This window comes from Canis aureus, chromosome 13 (assembly GCF_053574225.1).
Source record: "Canis aureus isolate CA01 chromosome 13, VMU_Caureus_v.1.0, whole genome shotgun sequence".
In the NCBI taxonomy this organism is placed as follows: Eukaryota; Metazoa; Chordata; class Mammalia; order Carnivora; family Canidae; genus Canis; species Canis aureus.
In genome coordinates, this window is record NC_135623.1 from 16,799,460 (window position 1) to 16,816,599 (window position 17,140).

The following is a 17,140-nucleotide window of genomic DNA, read 5'->3' on the forward strand; positions in this document are numbered from 1 at the left end:
AAAGAATTTACTCTTTCAATAAAGTATATAATTGACATTTTTTTTAGTATCTTTACAAAATTGTGCGGTGATTACCACTTTCTAGTTCAAGAACATTTTTATCACCCCTAAAAGGAACTTTGTCCCCATTAGCAATGGCTCCCTATTTCCTCCCTCCAGTAGCCCCTTACAACACTTAATCTATTTTCTGTCTCTGCAGCCTATCCTGGATATTTTATTTAAATGGAATCATACAATACATAGTCTTTTGTGTCAATCTTTAGCATAATTTTCAACCATGTGGTACCATTAATTAGTACTTTCTTTTTTTAAGATTTTATTTATTTATTCATAGAGACAGAGAGAGAGAGAGGCAGAGACACAGGCAGAGGGAGAAGCAGGCATCATACAGAGAGCCTGACGTGGGACTCGATTCAGGGTCTCCAGGATCACGCCCTGGGCTGCAGGCGGCGCTAAACCGCTGCACCAGGGCGGCCCTTCATTATTTTTTATAACTAAATATATACCATTGTATGAATATATCATATTTTGTTTATCCATTCTTTTTTTTTAAATTTATTTATTCATTAGAAGGACAGGGAGAGAGAGAGAGAGAGAGAGAGAGAGAGAGGCAGAGACAGAAGCAGGGTCCATGCAGGGAGCCCAATGCGGGACTTGATCCCAGGACTCGAGAATCACGCCCTCGGCCAAAGGCAGGCACTAAACCGCTGGGCCACCGAGGCTGCCCTCTTCCTACCTTTTCAAATGGCTGTATAGTTTTCAATTGTGTAAATGTGTCACTGTTTATTCTTATCAGTCCTTGTCGCTGGATATTTAGGATATTTACAATATTTCGTTATTACAAATGCTTATTTGTTTTTTTTTTACAAATGCTTATTTGTAATGCTATCATAAACACTATTTATAATGCTCTGAAAAATAATGTTTATTTTTAAATTTAAATTCAATTAGCTAAAAAAAATTCAATTAGCTAATGTATAGTAATGCTATTACAAATAATGTTTACAAAGAAATACTTACACATAATGAAATATTTGTGCATGTCTTTCTCCTATCTTGGAAGTGTATTTTCAGGTTAAATGCCTAGAATTAAAATTATAGGGTTAGAACATAAATGTATATATAGTTTTCTTATGTGTTGCCAAATTCACTTCATAGAGGTTGTAGCATTATTTTATTCCTGTCAGCAATGAATGGAGTGCCTGCTTCCTCATAGCCTAATCAACAGAGTACACTACATTTTTTTTTACCAAATTTTATTTTTTTACCCAGCTTATCAGTGAGAATTATATTTTTACTTTGCATTTATCTAATTTTGAGTGAAATTGAACATTTTTTTGAAATTGTTAAAGGTCATCCTAAAGTATCCAGCATCATCTGTCCTGGCCCAGATGAGAACTGTCTGGCTAACCCATAGAATCATATTAAACAATAAATCTTGCTTTAAGCCACTAAGATTTTTTGCTTATCTATTTTCTTAAGAATTCATTTATTTGGGGCAGCCTGGGTGGCTCAGAGGTTTAGTGCCACCTTCAGCCTGTGGTGTGATGCTGGGGACCCGGGATCGAGTCCCATGTCAGGATCCCTGCATGGAGCTTGCTTCTCCCTCTGCCTGTGTCTCTGTCTCTGTCTCTCTCTCTCTCTCTCTGTGTGTCTCTCATGAGTAAATAAATAAAATCTTTAAGAAAAAAAATTTTTTTTTTATTTGACAAAGAGAGCGAGAAAGTGGCAGAGGGAAAAGAAAGTTTTTACTCACAAAATAAAATAAAATGTAAAATGGGAACCTGGCTGGTTCAGTCAGTACAGTATGTGACTCTTGCAAGTCGTGATCTTAGGGCTGTGAGTTCAAGCCCCATATTGGGCGTAAAGAATATGTTAAAATAAATAAAAATTTTTACTCTTGATTTCAAGTTTTCTTAGATTGTAATAAGAATGTTGTTTGTAATGTGTCTTTCTTAAACATTTTTTAAAGATTTTATTTATTTATTCATGAGAGACAGAGAGAGAGAAGCAGAGACATAGGCAGAGGGAGAAGCAGGCTCCATGCAGGAAGTCTGATGTGGGACTCCATCCTGGGACCCCAAGATCACACGCTGGGCTGAAGGCAGATGCTCGACCATCCAGGTGTCCCTGTTTGTAATATACTTACTTCATGGTTTTTGTTGAGATTTTTTTTTTTACTATGTAACTAATTTCATAAATGCTTCATGTGCACTAAAGAATTAGGTATATTTCCTATTATTAGAGGGTAAAGTTTGATATATGCATTAAAGCTACCATATTTGTTATACTGTTTAGAACTCTTTTACATCGTTTGTTAAAATTGACGTGTTAGATTTAGAATCACGTATTATAGATTTATACAATTAGTGTGTTTCTATTTCTCCTTGTACTTTTTTTTTTTGTACTTTTTTTTTTAAGTGAGCTTGTTTGTATTTATCAGGTATATCTTTGCCTATCCTGGTTTTTTTTAGTCTCTGTATTTGTTTGTTTGTTTGTTTGTTTTAAGATTTTACTTACTTATTCATGAGAGACACAGGCAGAGACACAGGCCAAGGGAGTAGCAGGCTCCCTGCAAGAAGCCAGACTCGGGACTCCATCCCGGACCCCGGGATCACGCCCTGAGCCAAAGGCAGACGCTCAACCGCTGAGCCACCCAGGAGTCCAATCCTCTCTGTTTCACTTAATTTTAGGTATGTCTCTTAAGTAAAGCATAGGTTGACTTTTGTTTTGTCTCAAAATGTGAGTATCTTTTTCTTTTAATAGGTGAAACAAAGGGATGCCTGGGTGGCTCAGCAGTTGAGCCTCTGCCTTTGGTTCAGGTCATGATCCTGGAGTTTCAGGATCGAGTCCCATGTCAGGCTTTCCAGAGGGAGCCAGCTTCTCCCTCTGCCTATGTCTCTGCCTCTCTCTCTGTCTCTCATGAATAAATAAATAAAATATTTACCAAAAAATAGGTGAAACAAGTCCATTTATTTATTTATTTATTTATTGGGTTTAAAAAAATTACTTAAGTAATCTTTACATCGAACATGGGGCTCGAATTCACAACCCCAAGATCAAGAATCAATGCTCTACCAATTAAGCCAGCCAGGTGCCCCAAAACAAGCCCATTTACATTTATTGATATGACCTATGTATTTGATCTCCACTGAAATAATACAAAGTATATTTTGTAACCATAGATAGTGGAAATAGCCCATGGATCAAAAAGGAAGTCATAAGGGAAGTTAGAAATATTTTTAATTGACTGAAAATGAAAACATAACATATTGGAATTTGTGGGATCCAGAGAAATTTGAGAAACTGTCTTTTTCTAGAAAATAAGAAGTGTCTTGAATCATTAGTACTCTAAGATTTCACTTTAAAATAAAGGAGCAATTAAACTGAAAGTAAGCAGCTAGAAGGAAATAATAAAGGCAAGAACAGATATCAGTGAAATTGATAACAGAGAAACAATAAAGAAAATCAGTGAAGTCAAAAGATAGTTCTTTGAAAAGTTTGACAAATTAATATATTCAATTGATCAAAATAAATAAATAAAAGAGAGAAGATATTAACTGGCAATATTAAGAATGTAAGAGGGGACATAATTTAATATACTACATATATTTAAAAAAATAAGGCAATATTATGACAAATTTATTTTCAAAAAAATTGAAAACAAAAACAAGATGGACAAATTCCTTGAAAGATACACACTAAAAAAAAAGAAAGAAAGAAAGAAAGATACACATTGCCAAAGATTGCCTGAATAGCCCATATCTATTTTAAAATTTGAATTTATAGATAAAAACTTTGCCATGAAGAAGACTCCAGTTCCAGAGGGCTTCACTGGTTAATTCAACCAAACATCTAAGAAAGTTACAATACTAATTCTGTATAAACTCTTTTTGAAAACAGAAGAGAGAGCACTTCCCAACTCATGAGGTCAGCATTACTGTGGTACCAAAACCAGAAAAAGATGTTATCTTAGTCCTTCTGGGCTGCTATAACAAAATACTATAGTCTGGGTGACTGATAGACGATGGAAATTTATTTCTCATAGTTCTGGAGGCTGAGAAATCCAAGATCCAAGCTCTAGTAGAATGAATGTCTGATGGAGGCCTGCTTTCTGGTTCATTGGTGGAAGGGACTGGGGATCTCTGTGGAGTCTCATTTTTGTAAGAGCACTAAGCCCATTCATGAAGGTTCCACTTTCATGACTTAAGTAGTTCCCACATCTCCTCATAGCATCACATTGAGCATTACATTTCAACATAGGAATTTTGAGAGGACACAAATATTCCATCTATAGCAAGACATTAATAGGAAAGAAAGCTATAAATCAATATTTTTTAAAGATTCTTTATTTATTTATTCATGAGAGACACAGAGAGAGAGAGGGGCAGAGACACAGGCAGAGGGAGAAGCAGGCTTCATGCAGGGAGCCCAATGGGGGTGGGACTCAACCACAGTACCCCAGAATCACGCCCTGGGCTGAAGGCAGGTGCTAAACCGCTGAGCCACCCAGGGATCCCAGCTATAAATCAATATTACTCATGAATATACTCATTAAAATCTTTAACAAAATATTAGCATATCAAATCCAGCAATAAGTGTGATACATCAAAAGCAAGTGGGGTTTCTCCTAGAAATGCAAGGGTAAGTCAATATTTGAAAATCAAAAAAGAAAATCAATATAACTCACTCTCTTAACAGGCTAAAAAACTACAAATAATCATCTCAATAAAAAGCAGAAAAAATTATTAAATTCCTCATCCATTTAAATTATAATTTAAACTGATAAATTATTGAACACTACATCTGAAAGTAATGATGCACTATGTGTTAGCTAACTGAATTTAAATTAAAAAAAAGGAAAAATCTAGAGCTAATATCATGGTGAAAGATTAAGTGCTTTCTTTCTCAGATCAGAAATAAGGCAAAGATGTCTACTCTAATCACTTCTATTAAACATTGTATTGGAGGTGATAGCCAGGACAGTAAGGCAAGAAAAAAAAAAAAAAAAGCATACAAACTGGAAAGGAAAAAAATAAAACTTCTTGCTTATAGACAATTTGGCTATCCATGAAAATCTCCCCCAAAACAAAACAAACTCAAAACCTAGAATAATTAGGAATTTTAGCAAGGTTGGAGGATATAAGATCAGTATAAAAAAAGTTACTGTTTTTCTCCCTATGATCCAGGAATTGCACTACGGGTATTTACCCAAAGAATACAAAAGCACTAATTCAAAGGGTTATATGCATCCTTATATTTACAGCAGTATTATTTACAGTAGTCAAATTATAGAAGCAGCCCAAGGATCCATCAATAGACGAATGGATAAAGAAGATGTGATATAATAGACAATGGAATATTATTCAGCCATAAAAAATGAAATCTTGCAAGAAAAAAATCTTGCCATTTCCAACAACAAGAATGAAATTAGAGAGTATAATGCTAAGTGAAATAAGTAAGTCAGAGAAAGACAAATACCATAGGATTTCACTCATATGTAGAATTTAAGAAACAAAACAAATGGGCAGCCCGGGTGGCTCAGTGGTTTAGCGCCACCTTCAGCCCAGGGCCTGATCCTGGAGATCCAGGATCGAGTCCCATGTCAGGCTCCCTGCATGGAGCCTGCTTCTCCCTCTGCCTGTGTCTCTGCCTCTCTGTCTCTCGTGAATAAATAAATAAAATCTTTTTAAAAATAAAAAAAAGAAACAAAACAAATGAGCAAAGGGAAAAAAGAAGGAGAGAAATGAACCAAGAAACAAGACTCTTAACTATAGAGAACAAACACCCCCACCACAGGGAAGGTGGGTGGGGTTTGGGTGACATAGGTGATGGGAATTAAGGAGTACACTTGTCATGATGAGCACTGGGTGATGTATGGAATTGTTGAATCACTATATTGCACACCTGAAACTAATATAACACTGTATGTTAATTCTACTGGAATTTAAAAAGTCACTATATTTCTGTATGCTAGCAATGAACAATTGTAAATTGAAATAAAAAAGCTTAAAAATGTGAAATGTTTAGGAGCAAGTCTGACAAATTTTATGCAAGATCCATATAGAAAATGGAAAAATAGTAATTAAAGAAACTTTAAACCTGAATAAGTAGAGAGATATTCATGGTTAGAAGACTCAAATTATTGACATGTGCGTTCTCCCCCAAATTGATTTATAGACTCAACATAATTCCAATCGTTTTTTAATATTTGATTTACTAATTCTAAAATTTAAAAATATACAGAAATCAAAGGATCTGGAATATCAAAATTAAATTTGAACAAATACAATCGGTTTGATTTCAAGACTTATAAAGCTATGGTAATCAAGGCAATGTTACATTTGTATAATGAAAGACATATAAATCAATGATACAGAACATGAGTCATAATTAGACTTACATATATATGGCCAATGGATTTTTCCACAAAGACATCAAGATAATCCAATGGTGTTTTTAAGAAATAATCCTAGAATGACTGAATATACATACAAAAGGAAAAAAAAACCTTCAACCCTTACCTCACACCATATATAAAAATTTATTTGAAATGGATCACAGGGATCCCTGGGTGGCGCAGCGGTTTGGCGCCTGCCTTTGGCCCAGGGCGCGATCTTGGAGACCCGGGATCGAATCCCACCTGGGGCTCCCGGTGCATGGAGCCTGCTTCTCCCTCTGCCTATGTCTCTGCCTCTCTCTCTCTCTCTCTGTGACTATCATAAATAAATAAAAATTAAAAAAAAATGAAATGGATCACATACCTGTAAATGTAAATCATGAAGCTTCTAGGAAAAAAACTTTTTTTTACCCTGGCTTAGGCAAAGATTTCTTGGATCACACAAAGCATGAAGAGGAAATTTTAAAAATTGATAAATTGTACTTCATTAAATTAAAAACTTCTCTTCAAAAGAGAAGACTAAATGATAAGACAAGCCACAGACTTTAGAGGCAATATTTAACACATACTTGATAAAAGTCTTGTATCCAGAATATACAAAGGACTTTCAAAACTCAATAAGAAAATAAACAAGCAAGGGCACCTGGGTGGCTCAGTGGTTGAGCATCTGCCTTTGGCTCACGTCGGACTCCCTGCAGGGAGCCTGCTTCTCCCTCTGCCTATATCTCTGCCTCTCTCTGTGTGTCTCTTGTGAATAAATGAATAAAATCTTAAAAAAGAAAGGAAGGAAAATAAACAAAAAAACCAATACAGATGGGCAAAATGTTTGTACAGACAGTTTAACTTTTCCTTAAGCATGTTACAGTTTGCGGTGTGCAGCTTTAAAAAGGGGTTCTCTGTCAGTCTTCCTACTTCATCATTGTCTTAACCACTGTCTTTTAGCCTCTCTTTAAAACCAAAACTTAAGGAGCATCTGGGTGGCTCACTTGGTTGAGTGTCTACCTTTGGCTCAGGTCATGATCCTGGGGTTCTGGGATGGAGCCCTGTGTCTGACTCCCTGCTCAGCAGGGGCCTGCTTCTCCCTCTTCTTCTGCCTGCCACTCCCCCTGCTTGTGCTCTCTCTCTCTCTGTCAAATAAATAAATGAAGTCTTTAAAAAAAAATGGTAAAACAAAAACTTGAGGTTGTCAGATGGTATGGGCTGAATTGTATCTACCCCAAAAGACACTGAAGTCCTAACCTCCAGTACTTGTGAGTATTGTCTTACTTGGAAATGGTTTTAGCAGATGATCAAGGTATGATGAGGTTATTAGGGTGGGCCTTAATTCATTATGACAGGTGTTCTTATAAATACAGGGAAATTGGACACACATGGAGGGAAGACAATGCCAGGACCCAGGAAGAACACCATCCACAAGCCATGGAATGTCTGGGGTTACCAGAAGCCAGGAGAACCAAATGGAATATATTCTTCCTCAGCTCTCAGAAGGAACCAACATGATTTCAGACTTCTACCCTTTAGAACTGTTGTTACACAAGGGGCACCTGGGTGACTCAGTTGGCTGAGTGACTTCGCTCAGGTCATGATCTCAGGGTCCTGGGATCGAGCCCCATATCGGGCTCTGCTTCTCCCTCTCCCTCTACCCTTCCCCTGCTTGAACTCTCTTTCTTTCAAATAAATAAATAAAATCTTAAAAAAAAAAAAAAAAAAGAACTGTGAGACAATACATTTCTCTTGTTTTAGCCACCCAGTTTGTGATACCTGTTATGGTGTCCTCAAGAAACTAACACATTAGAGGTCAGTGGATGCCCCCAGAGCAGTTGTTATCAGGACTCACTTTCCCCCACTTTTTGTCTCTGTAGATTACCCTTACTTTCTTCCATTACACTCTGCATGCCAAAATGTTTGGTTTTTTAAAAAATATTTATTTGTTTATTCATGAGAGACAGAGAGGCAGAGACATAGGCAGAGGGAGAAGCAGGCTCCATGCAGGGAGCCCGATGCAGGACTCAATCCCGGATCCCGGGATTAGGCCCTGAGCTAAAGGCAGATGCTCAACCGCTAAGCCACCCAGGCATCCCTCAAAATATGTTTAAAAAATATTTTATCCAATTATTTGTTTTGTTTGGGGATTTTTTTTTAAGAAAATCTAGTCTTCATTTTATTGTAAATGAAAGTCTGATTGACTCTTCTAGAGTAACTTTCTGAAGATGGAGTTTGGTTTCTCTCAGGTATTTATTACTTGCCAAGTCCAATTTATTTTTTCTTTGTGCCTTCATTATATCTAATATCTTATTATACTCTGTATATGGTGTTTTGTTTCAATAAGTTCCTAGTCACTCACTTCTGTATACTCAGCATATAGAAAAATACCTCATATATAATAGGTATTTAACAAGTGGTTATTAAAAGGAATATACCTGCATAATGGTCACATGTACAGATGTATATATAGTTGCTTGTAGCAATGACTTTAAGTCTTAATTCAAAGTTTTTATTCTTTTTTTTTAAAGATTTTATTTATTTATTCATGAAAGACACACAGAGAGAGGCAGAGACACAGGCAGAGGGAGAAGCATCCCAGGACCCTGGGATCATGACCTGAGCCAAAGGCAGACACTTAACCACCGAGCTACCCAGGTGCCCCTCAAAGTTTTTATTCTTAATCCACAATATCTGTGTTACTCAAGGTTATGGTCACCTAAGAGGGATTTTCTTTTCTTTCTGATTAATCTAACTAAATATAAGTCTCAGGAAACATGTTGGTTTATGTCAAAACAAGTTTCCTGTATTAGACCACAAAATGACTTCTTAATAAATATTATTCTTTTGTTACAACGCTGTAACATAAATATAATTATATCCATTTTACAAATGTGAGAATAAGGATCAGAAAGGTTAAGTGAAAAAAAAAAAAAAGGTTAAGTGGCTGTTCCAAGGTGAGATATATAGTGTGTTCCAGAGTTGGAACTAAAGTTTATTTGGCTCTAAAACCATTCACTCACTAGCCTACACTGACTACTTATTATGGATCCCGTTATGTAATGCTTAGGAAACTCCTATGTATTTTTTTTTTAATTTTTTATTTATTTATGATAGTCACACAGAGAGAGAGAGAGGCAGAGACACAGGCAGAGGGAGAAGCAGGCTCCACGCCGGGAGCCCGACGTGGGATTCGATCCCGGGTCTCCAGGATCGCGCCCTGGTCCAAAGGCAGGCGCCAAACCGCTGCGCCACCCAGGGATCCCCCTATGTATTTTTTTTATTCTCATTTGAATCAGAATATCATAGTCACTTATTTCAAAATAAATGAAGACACCTTTCAAAATACCTACTTACTTATGCTTTTAATAATGTATTTTATGTCCTTGCAGTTACTTTCTATTGTTCACCTGGTGTATTTGCTGATATAGACACCCTCAAAGAGTTCATGCTGGAAAAACAGCCAATGTTTTTGAGGTAGCTTTTCCTTTTTCTTCTCAATAAGGGAAGTTTTCCGCTATAGGATATTTAAATCCATATCATAATTCTTCTAATAAGAATTTCCATAATAAAACTGCTTTTTGTGTGTGCGCTTACTTAGACTTTGCATGCTTTCTAGTTGTTATGTGTATGCCATGTGTAAACTTTACCCAAATATTTTTTAAGTTCCTTAAGGTCAAGAATGGATTTCCTGTTACTTTGTATTCTCCACTAATGATAATTGCCATTTATTAAAGGCTTACTAAGTACCAGGAGATTTACACACATTTCATTTATTATTTATAATAACATGACAAATTAAGTATTATTACCCCCATTTTACAGATGTGGGAAACCTCTGATATAATTTGTCCCAAGGTTGTAAATCTAGTAAGTGACTATAGTGATGAGTACTTAATATGTGGTTGTTGAATTGACTGATATGTGGTAATTCTCCTCAAAGATCTTTCCATCTGGCCATAATGAAGTTAAAGAAGACATGGGTTTGTATCTGTATGCTATAAATTACTAGCCTGTGATTATGGGGGAGTTACTCAGTCCATATCTGAGTAACTGATTTGTAAAATTCAAGAATAAAGCTCAATCCATGAGAAAGGTTATGAATATTAAATTAGGTAATACAGATACAAAATAACAAATATTGGTTTATTAACTTCCTTGATTTTGTTCCTTTTCTCTCTCCTTTTACTGAAATGTAAACTTAATTAGTATATGTATAAATTAAGAAGTTCCAAAAAGAAATTTATTAAAGTATCCTCTATTTTCTTTGTATATATACACCTTAATGGACTACTAAAGGATGACAAAAATCAATTCAGTACTTTTTATATGCTAACATATTCATAACTACATTGAAAATCTTCAGAGAACCATCCCAGATCAATTACTATCATACTTTCTAAGGAGGGAGCCACTTGTATCTTAGGATGTTCATATCTTTTATAAATATTTAGGATTTTATTCCCTATAATATTGAATAAGAAGGCAGCAATCTTTTAATCTAATGAAAAGGGATTTAAATAGTCTTTCTTACATTCTTTTCCCCAAATAAACAAGATTTTGGGGTGAGACAATTTTTCTCTTGGTTGGTTTAATATCACTGTTGTTCTATCATTTGAATTTTATGTCTGAATTTTATGTCTTGATCTAATTTCTCTTCAGTCTATTGTGTTGCTGAATAAAGAAATCTCACAATGGCCATCCACAGTTCTATTGGTTAAATTCTACATATTTAAACTTAAAACAATGATATAAAATATTACTTTGCTTTAGAAATGTCAAATTAATTTCACACTGATCCTAAATACAATGTCTTTTTTTTTTGTAGAATACAAAATGTGCTACTAAAAATTCCCATATCTTCATCCTAATAACTCAAAAAGGATATTTTCCTTAGATAGTACTGATCTTTAAGATTCTTTTACATTGATAAACCACAATATTTACTTGCTGATCTTAGGGTATGGTGCGTGATATTTCAATACGATCTGATGAACTAAAAGGTACTTTGGAGTACTTTGTGGAAATTTTAAAAATTAGAATATTAATAAGTTTGTGTTGTGTATTTTATAGATACTAGCCATATATTTGAAGAACTGTGCGTTTTAAATATTTAAAACAAGCCTTTTTTAAGAAATCGAAAACAGTCATTTATCTTCAGCTGATGTTATTATGTACAGTTACTTCTCTTTTATGTTGCTACATCAATATTTTCCCTGTGACATCGGCGATGTCCTTCTGGATGCCAAAAAAATATATATCTTCCTCTAAGTGCCTTTGAATAAAGTTCCTTGCTTTCGGTAAGTACATTGTGTATTTAAACAATTATAGACAATGTATACCAGTCTCAGAGCCATTTTGATCACTCCTGAGCAAATTAGCCAGCATTAAATTCAGTGCTTTTGCCCATGTGGCCCTACTCAGGCTTCTCTAGTCCAGATGTCCAATGGTATCCACTCTCCCTTTCAGAAAGGTGCTGAACTTGCTCTTTTGGGACAGAATACGTATCTGTTGTATTTAAGTAAGACATACATATGTCATTTAAAATTTTGACCATAAACAGTAAGTGGTTATTTCCTAACCATGGGTTTTAAAAGCATTAAGCAAGTGAATTGGTAGAAAACTACACTGGAAATTGTTAAATTATCCATATCAAGATTAACTTGTTTATATTTCCCACAGTGGTATAATGAAAATAATTTTTGATCTTGTTTGCCCTGGTTTTGAATTTTTGGGCAGCTATCTTTTCAGTGATCTTGTTTCGTCCTTGCTTTTGGATTAGTTAGCAAGTTGCCCATCATGTAACTGAAATTAAATTAACCTACAGTCATAGCTATCTAAAACATTTTAAATGTTCTTTCTTCCTCTTGTCCCTATCACAATTCCATTTCTATTATTTCAAATTGGTTATATTAATTGTGGATGTTAAGTCACTTTCATATATATTTGCCTCATGACAAGAATTTGAAAAAATAACCTAGGTAGAACTAGGACCTGCCTCAGTATTTTCAGTTCTCTGATTTTAATTTATATCTTTCCCTGGACCATTAATGAAAATTATTTCACCTATATCTAAAAAATTATCAGCTTACATTTCTATAGATCATGATTTTACATCTTAAAATGGTAACATGAAATGAATTGACAGTATTTGTTCAAAATATCTATTTGCTCAGTAGTGAACTTTAGTAAAGAATATCTAAACATGCACGCATGTACATAAAAATACCCATTTAGGACAGGACTACAAAGTATTATTTTGAATACCTGCATGATAACAACTATATCCTTTTAGATAAACATAGAAAACTCTGGTCCATGTGCCCAGTGCAACATTTAACTGTAAAATAATGATCACTATAATTAACATATACAATTTACCAGTACAAATAATTTACTTTAAAAAGCCACATTAGATTTGATATCATAGTCCTCTCTTTATATTTTTCTATAAGTATCAACATTTTAACTTTCTATCAGTTAAAACAATTGGTCTTATCTTAATATGGCAAATTAAAATATATTATTTTTTGAAGACCAGAAATTTAAGACTTTCTAGATCTTGATCCTGCACTAAAAGTCTTAGCATATGTCAAAATATTAGATAGGTTTTAAGATTCCAGCAAATTTGTATTCAAAACATAAATACACACTTGCTACAACCTAATGTCCACACTTTTCCATTTAACTTTAAATAAAATACAGATTGAGTGCTTTTTCACTTATAGGCCTGTGATAAATTTAAATTAATTGGAATAACAATTACTTTTTAGCATCACAATATGATTGTTAAAGTTGAAGTAACGTTTGTGAATAGGGAAATAGATGGCTGAGAAAACAGGAATAGGGAGAAATGGAAACCTCTTTCTACATGCTATTTTTGTTCATCACCTAAAATGTGGAGGCAAAAAAGCACAAAATCAAATTTAAAAAAAAAAAGAAAAAAAGAAAAAAGAAAAAAGAGGTGGCCAGCCAAAAATATAGGTGATTATGTAGTGAAGGTTTTTTTTTTTTTTTTTTAAAGGTGCTCCTATGTTCTAATTATATTTTACTTAGCCATGGAAAAGAGACTCTGGAACAATTACTTCTGTATCTAATGATAATTCTTATATATTATTATCTTGACAGTTAAAAATCATACCAGAATACATACTATTACTTATTTGAGTACTGAGATAGGAAATACTGTACTATTAATCATCATCAAATGTTGCTCCCTTCAATAATTTGATCCCACCTATTCTCCTAGTACATGAAATTTTACGATTTCATCTTGAATCATCCCTACACCTTAATAACTGATTTGCAAATTAGCTATCCCAAGACTTTCAACTGTTAAGATTCAATCATATCTTTTTTAGGCTTTAACATAAGAAGAAGTGCATGTTCCTTTTAAAATGGCCTGTATAGGTTTGGTCTAAAGTTTTTGGATTAGCACAATGTACATCAGAACACTGCTGCATCATTGAGGACAGTCCCTTTTTAGTAGGAATATCTGAAGGAGAAAACTATGGAACAAGTACTATTTGGGCCCAAATGGCTTTTACAACAGTTCCAGGATGTAAGACAAGGAGCTACTGTTACATTAGCTGTACACAGAATAGCCAAATTATAGAATAATTATTATTAAAGACCAGTGAGTTATTTTTCACTTTAACATTTTAAACTCAGGGCAGACTTCTTTACCAACAAGTTGTGCACATTGCACATTTAGAAGAAACAAGGGAGTAGACTGTGTTTTAATATGGTTGTGATAATTTGTTGCATTTCCAAATTAAAAGTTTAACATTACAAGATGTCAGTTTTGCTTTATAGTGAACTTTCACTATATATAACTAATCTGAAAAACTAAGGCATATAACTAAAATAAAATTAGTCAGCATGATATTGCTTTATATGGTCAAGATAAAGGATCTATTTTTTTTTCCTAAGTAACTAGTGTACTGATTAAATATAAAGAGGAGCAGAAGCTATGTCTCCAAACATGTCCGTGGTACTTTTTAGCTTTTCACCTATCAATTCCAGAAACTGTCCCATTATTTTCATGTTAAAATATAATTAATATCACTTTAATTATGCCAATTAAAAGCGTTTGAGGTCCAGGAAAACCATTTCTTCTTGCACAGTATTGGTTATATGTAGGATTTCTTCTTAATATACAAAAGAAATGAGGGGTAGTTTGGACAAGGATTGGTAGTTTTTTTACTTCCTCGCAAAAGAGCTGATATTTCTGGCCGACTGGGTTTTTGGGGGGAGGGTGGTGAGAGAAGAGAAAAAGGCAGTACATAGAATCATACAACAGGCCTACACTAAAATTCTTCCTTGACCAATGAGGATGGGGGCTTGGAGAAGGAGAGGGGAGGTGGATTAACTGAAGTGTAATAATGTCAGTGTGGTTTAAAAAAAAAAAAAAAAAGTGCAAACTCTTTCCCTGACTCCTGTCCCCCTCCTTGTATGTGCTGGTACCTCTGGACCGTTCAGAAGCCATTTTAGAACTCAGGAAGCAAACTCTGCGAGTTCCACTTGTGCTTTTGCAGGTGCTGTGGTGGCAAGGATAACCTTTGCTCACTTGTCGGGTGTGTTACCCTGCTGTTATTTAATGTCTTGGGGAATTAGAAGACAGTACCGAAAAATCCCAAGCTCACATCCTAACACCTGAAGCTTGCACACTGCTTCTGCAGCAGATGGCACATCTCGCTGGAACCTTAATTTACCAAGTCAACATCCAGATCTGGAGAGTTTTTATTCTTGGAGACACCGCTGCAGATCCCCACTGGCTCTCCGGATCTATTCCGGGTGAAAACAAAACAAGAAGCCCCCTCGGAGGTGGTTTGCACGCGCGGCCCCACCCAAAGCGCCGGCGGGCCTGCGCCCGGCCCCGCGAGCGGAGGGTCTTTCCGAAAGAGCGTGCGTCCTGAGCCCCGGGCGACCCGGAGTCCAGGCGGGGAGGGCAGCACCGGCGGCAATGCCCGCGGCGGCTGGGCCCGGGCAGCCCGAGGTGCGCTGGTCCTCCCGCTCCTCCGCCGGGCGCGGGGCCGCGGGGCGCAGGGCGCGCTGGCACCGGCTGGACGCGGGCTCCGGCGCGGGCGGGGGCGGGGGCGGGGGCGGGGGCGGGGGGCGGCGGCGCGCGGGTCCCCGCCAGCTCACCTCCGCCGCCAGCGATCCGCTCCCCGCCCCGCGGCACCCGCTCCGCCGTCGCCCGCCGGCCCCGGGCTCGGCGCAGGTCGCGGGGACCCTCCGGCGCGAGGACCGCCGCCTCCGCGGGGACGGTGCCCGAGGCCGGGCCCGAAGAACCCCGGCCGCCCCCGCAGCCCGCGGCCCCGCAGCACAGAGGCCCGCTCCCTGCCCCCCGCCCCCCGCCTCCCGCCCGCCGCCCGGCGCGGCCGCGCTCGCACTCACCCCAGGGCGGCTCCAAGGTTACCCGCGGGGTGGGGGCTGGGGCGGGCTCCGGCCGCCGGCCTCCTTGCGGCTCCCGGGGCCGCGGCCCTCCCGACGCTCCCGGGCGGCCGCGGGGGCGAGCCCCGAGGCAGAGGAGGCGCCCGAGCGCGGGGAGGGAGGCCGAGCTGCGGAGGCACACGGGCGCCCGGGCTGGGGGCGGCCTCCCTTGGCTCCGGGTGCCCGGGGCGCCGGGTCAGGCGAGGTCGCGGCGACAGGGCGCCGGGCTGGGGCCGCGCAGCGGGGGCCGTGCACCCGGGGCCGTGCAGCCGGGCCGGGGGCTGCCGTCTGCTCCGCCGCGCGCGAGCTGCCCCGGGCCCGAGGGGGGGGGCAGAGAGCAGCGGGTGGCCGGACCTGCCGAGGGAACGAGCTAAATAAAAGGAGACTGTTATTTAAGGCGCGGAAATTTGAAATATTTGGACAGGAAGAGAAAAGAAAAGAAACCTTAGCGAGGGAGGGAAAAGAAAAAAACACACACCCGCGACGCGAGCTAACGGTCCTGAGGCTCCCCCACCCCCACGCCGGGCTCCTCCGCGCGCCCGGAGCGAGCGCCAGGCTCGGGCTTCCTGGCTGCGCGGCCCGAGCTGCCGTTGGAGCCCGAGAACTTCGAAGGGAGAAGGGATGTCCTCGCAGCCCCTGCATGGACGGCGCGGGTTAGCTTGGCAATGGGTAGAGGTTCGCCCCGGGTCTCAGGCTGAGAGATTTCTCCAGCCTCTCCCAGTAGGTCTCTCCGTGGATCTTTTTTTTTTTTTTTTTGGAATTGCCCTGTAAAATCACAACAGTCTGGAGATGGCAGGGCCGGGACTCCCCCCCCCCCCCCCCCCGCCCCCAGAGCCTTAGGATGATGGGCGCTGAGGGCAGGTCAGGAGGGTTGCGGGCACGAACCCCCCTCGCTCCAGCACCGTGACCTTGCAGCGCGTCTGGACTCCTACTTCTACCCCCGACAAAAGCCGAAAGCACCTTTTTTGGGAACTGAGATTTCGAAACCAGTCTCAGGCTACGGATTCCACAACGTTCGTTTGATCAACATGATTAGGAACATTTATAATATTACCAATTGAATTGCTTTCCTGGGCTAGAATTATTTTATCTATTGATTAGTCACCCAGTGTGGTGTGTGTGTGTGGGGGAGCTCATCACCTCATTGGGATTGTGTAATGTTTAGCAGAAAACTATTGACTCACTACCGAAATATGGTAAAATGGGGCTTGCTCAAAGGCTCAAGGACCAGAAAGGGGCCTGAGGTGCGGCTAGTGTCCCCCGCCTCCCCCAGGTATAAGCTTGAATGCGATTTACTGGGCAAAGGCTGAGCCCGAGTTGCCA

At 38.8% G+C, this 17,140-nt stretch overlaps 1 long non-coding RNA gene across 1 annotated transcript in view; it reads right to left on the minus strand.

Moving 5' to 3' along the window:
* LOC144281973 (uncharacterized) overlaps positions 1–16,564 on the minus strand; it is a 66,821-nt gene extending 50,257 nt beyond the window's left edge. Inside the window, exons 1-2 of the long non-coding RNA XR_013350353.1 lie at positions 15,782–16,564; positions 1,021–1,083 (exon numbers count right to left, since the gene is read on the minus strand). This is a non-coding gene — a long non-coding RNA (uncharacterized LOC144281973). The remainder of the gene's footprint in view (positions 1–1,020; positions 1,084–15,781) is intronic.
* Positions 16,565–17,140: the final 576 nt, after the last annotated feature.